The 4,304-nt window shown below is 53.9% G+C and overlaps 1 pseudogene across 1 annotated transcript; it reads right to left on the minus strand.

Moving 5' to 3' along the window:
* Window positions 1–266: 266 nt before the first annotated feature.
* LOC111534858 lies at window positions 267–3,843 on the minus strand (annotated as a pseudogene). The gene has a single exon (XR_002729233.3). The product of XR_002729233.3 is annotated as a coiled-coil-helix-coiled-coil-helix domain-containing protein 2 pseudogene (transcript).
* Window positions 3,844–4,304: the final 461 nt, after the last annotated feature.

A 4,304-nucleotide genomic window follows, 5' to 3' on the forward strand; every position in this document is an offset into this window, starting at 1 on the left:
CCAGGATGATGAGGCGGGTGGGTCTGAGTCTGGACCCAACCCTGCCCGCTACCCCTCTGCCCCTTTCCCCAATCAACAGGGGAGAAACCTTCCTAAAATGAACCAGTTGCCAGACTCTGCTCAGGAGACAGAGGATCCGTATCTGGGCAATTTCCCCAGAACCTTGGGGTTGATGTTAGATTTCAGGGATGGGATTCCATGAGGACTCAGGGCTGGTCCCCCCACGACACCCCACCTGATGTGCTCACTCTGCTTTTTTTTCTTTCTTTTTTTTTTTGGAAGAAAATGACTTTATTCTAATTAACTCACAAAGAATAAAATCATAACAGCTAGTTTAAGGAGGTAACACATTTTGCCCAGTCCCAAATTCTACAAAGTAGGAACACGCCCCCTTCCATTTCAGTTCTGAAGCAAGGAAGCTGGGAATGACAGGAGAGGTTTAACTGATGGTTACACTTTATACCTTCACTATCAATTCTATTTTTATACTAAATTAACTTAAGATATGAGAGCTGATTTTCCATCTCTCCAGGTTGAACTTCTTCATTAGGCCAATCCGTTTGCAAGTCGGCACTGTTTCAGCACCTCACTGAAACCCTCACAGAGCTTGATGTCACCCTGGTTCTGGGCACACTCCAGAAACTGTTTGATCTCATAGAAGCAAGGCTGCTGCTGCTGTGCCGGCTGGGTTCCCTGCGGCTCCTGGTAAGTGATGTCAGGCCTTGCAGGCTCAGCATTACTTCCTCCACTGAAGCCCCTAGTAATGGCGTGACCCAGTGTGTGTCCCACAGCAGAGCCCACAGCCACGCCAGCTGCAGTGGTTGCCATCTGGGCCATCAGACCTGGCTGCCGGGGTGCAGCAGCAGAAGAGCCAACTGCAGATGGGGGTGCCGCTGCTGGTGGCTGAGCGACAGGTGCCGGCCTGGGTGCAGCTCTCATCTGAGGTGCCCGGCTGGCCGGAGGGGCCATGCGGGAGGTGCGGCTTCGGCTTCCACGCGGCATCCTAGGTACGCGACAGCTGGACCTCTGGACCTGTAACAAGCCTTTCGCAGCGGCCCAAAGCTCCTCCTTGGAGCGCCACAGGGCCTCGCACTCCTTGGCGCCCCTGCCCAGGCTGCACCGCAGCTCGCCTGCCTCCTGGCCCTGCACCTCCCGGCCCTCCTGGCTCTCATGCAGCTCTATGCAGATGGTCCCAGCTCAATCTCAATACCTTCCACTATCCTGTCCCTATTTCTACGGGGGGGAAATGAAGGCACAGACACCTTGGGTAGCATCACCAGTAAGTGACCAAGATTAGATTCAAACCCACGCAATATAACCCCAGAGTCAGTGTTCTAGTAACGCACGCGCACGAGTAATTGTGTGCGGCTCTGCTTCCACCACTCCCAACCCCGAAGCACCAGAGAGCTGAGTGGTATTAGATTTATGGGGAGTTTGTTGTAGTTTTACATAATTTTCTGATGCGCTGCAGATTTTTTAACAGGCATTCACAGTTCCCTCCAGTTCAGCATTGGAGACTGGCTCCGGCCTGGTTTCTACCCCGGGGAGTTCATAAAGCCTAATTCCTCCCAGCCAGCCTGGAGGAGGCATTCCTGTCTGATGGATGGGCAGCTCCAGGGAAGATGGGGAGCGTATGGCTGAAGGAGAAGGGCTGTCCGTGTGTGTGTCGACAAGAATATGGCAGGGCCCAGGCCAGCAGCCTCTGACTGTAGGAGCCACCTTGAAAGGCATCTTTTCCCTTGGGAGCACCCCCTTGGCTAATCTGTGGCTCACACAATCTCTCAGAACTTTCACTGCAGCCCAGTGGGGTTGGGGCTGCTCCCCGGCCATGTGGATGGGAGCCTTTGTCCAGCAAAGGGGCCCTAATTTTCCAGTGGAATCTGACAAGAGGAACTCCTTCTAGTGACCTAAGAAGAAGCAGACAGATGGCTCAGAAAGGCCAGGAAGGCAACTCCTCCTCCTGACTGAAGACTTGTTTTGAGCAGGAACTCCCCTCTAAAGGTGAACACTGAGGAGTGGGAGGAGCTCCAGAAGCACCTGGACCCTGGTCACCCTTTCAAGGCAAAAGTCCTTAGGACCCTTATTTGAAAGCATTGACTAAGATCCAGAAAGAAGGTTCCAGGCCACTTCCTCCAGCCCTGGAGTGCACTCAGCCATGGCAGCTTGTGCTGGACAAAGATGAGCCCCCTGGAGTGACTCCGCCTCCCAGGAAATGGGACTAGCTGACAGCTTCAGCCCCTTGGACAGGGTGCACAGGGGTGCAGGAGCTGAGCCGGGCACCCTGAGCTGGCTGGAAGTGCTGGTCTTAGGGCACAGGCTGCTAGATTCTTGCTGCCCCTTTACAGAAGGGGTACTGGGGTGCAGAGAGGGTGGGGCGTTGGCCCAGGGCCGCATAGAGGGGCAGCGATGAAGCCAGGATGAGCACCCGCCTTCTGACACGCCAGCCCTGACTCTTTCTACCGCCCTTGCCAGGGGGCATCAGAGCTCCTGGTCAGCAGAGTCATCGCGCTGGCCCAGCTGAGGCCCTGCGGCGGAGAAAGTATGAGTAGGCCCCTGGGCGGGGTCTAGGCAGGACCCAGTGTCTAGTGCCAGCCCTGTATAGTGAGGTGCCCTGTAGGTACTGAGTAGGAAAGGCAGGCAGGCGGGTCTGACAGCAGGGCCCCCAGCACTGGTGCCCCAGACTCCTAGCCTCTGGCCTGTCCTTGGGAAGGTGCCACTGAGCGGCCTCGGCTCCCAGAGCCAGGACACTGCAGCTTCTGTCCACTGCTCAGGCCCCTGGCTAGGTCCCTTCCCCTCCACCATTCCAGGGCTATTTCCAGGGCCCTGCGCATGCCCAGCGCTGTGCAGTGAGCCGGAGTGCTTCCCAAGGGTAGCCGTGCCGTTTCCCCATGCGTCCTGGTCCTCGGCAGCATTTTGAAGAGGCTCACAAGGCCCCTCCTGATGAAGAGTGGGAGGCTGACATCTCCCCTGTGGGGGCTCGAGGAGACCAGGGCACAGGAGTGTTAAGGCCCAGCTGGGTGGTGGGAGGGCCTGTGGAGAGGCTGAGAGCTGAGGGACAGGTGTGGTGAGCAGGCAGAGGCAGGGAGAGGGGCAGGCAGAGGCAGCAAGCTCTGGGAAGTGGGGATTACAACAGGTGGAAAGGGTGCAGAGTGCTGCAGAGGCCAGGGGCTGGGGGTGGGGGGGACTGCAGGCTGTGTTCAGGAGCTTGGGCATTGAGCGTGCACTGAGTGGGCATTGAGTGGTTTTAAGCAGGAAGGGATGTGGTCAGGACCACAGTTAAGAAGGTTGCCACTGGGTGTATAGAATGTGTAGTTCGGTGGTATTGAGTGTGTAGTTCAGTGGTATTGAGTATACAGTTTAGTGATATTGAGTGTGTAGCTCGGTGGTACTGAGTGTGTAGTTCGGTAGTATTGAGTGTACAGTTCAGTGGTATTGAGTGTATAGTTCAGTGGTATTAAGTACATTCGTAATGTATGTACTACCATCACCACCATCCATCTGCAGAACCTTTTCATTCTCCCAAACTGCAATTCTGTCCCCATTAAACTGGAACTCCCCATTCCCGCTCCCCTGCCCCCAGGAGCCACCATTCTACTTTCTGTCTCTGTGCGCGTGACTACTCTACTACTCAATTCCTGATGGTTGGAATTGTACAGTATTTATCATTTTGTGACTGGCTTATTTCACCTAGCAGAATGTTCTCGAGACTCATCCATGTGGTACTGTATGTCAGCATTTTCTTCCTTTGCATGACTGAAGGATGTTCCATTGCATGTGTGTGCCACATTTTATTTATCTCTCTCTCTTTTTTTTTTTTTTTTTTTTGAGACAGGGTCTCGTTCTGTCACCCAGGCTGGAGTGCAGTGGTGCAATCTTGGCTCACTGCAACCCCTGCCTCCTGAGTTCAAGTGATTCCCATGCCTCAGCCTCCTGAGCAGCTGGGATTACAGGTGCCTGCCATGACACCCAGCTAATTTTGTATTTTTAGTAGAGATGGCGTTTTGCCTTGTTGGCCAGGCTGGTCTCGAACTCCTGACCTCAAGTGATCTGCCCGCCTCGGCCTCCCAAAGTGCTGGGATTACAGACATGAGCCACCATGTTCAGCCTTTGCGTATCTTTTTATCCATCAGTGGACATGGGTTGTTTCCATGGTTTAGCTATAGCAAATCATGCTGCTATGAACACACGGGTACAAATATCCCTTTGAGACCCTGTTTGCAATTATTTAGGGTATATCCCCAGAAGTGGAATTGTTAGATCATATAGTAACTCGATATTTAGTTTTCAAAGAACAGCCATACTGT

Source organism: Piliocolobus tephrosceles, unplaced genomic scaffold (assembly GCF_002776525.5).
Source record: "Piliocolobus tephrosceles isolate RC106 unplaced genomic scaffold, ASM277652v3 unscaffolded_23645, whole genome shotgun sequence".
Classification (NCBI taxonomy): Eukaryota; Metazoa; Chordata; class Mammalia; order Primates; family Cercopithecidae; genus Piliocolobus; species Piliocolobus tephrosceles.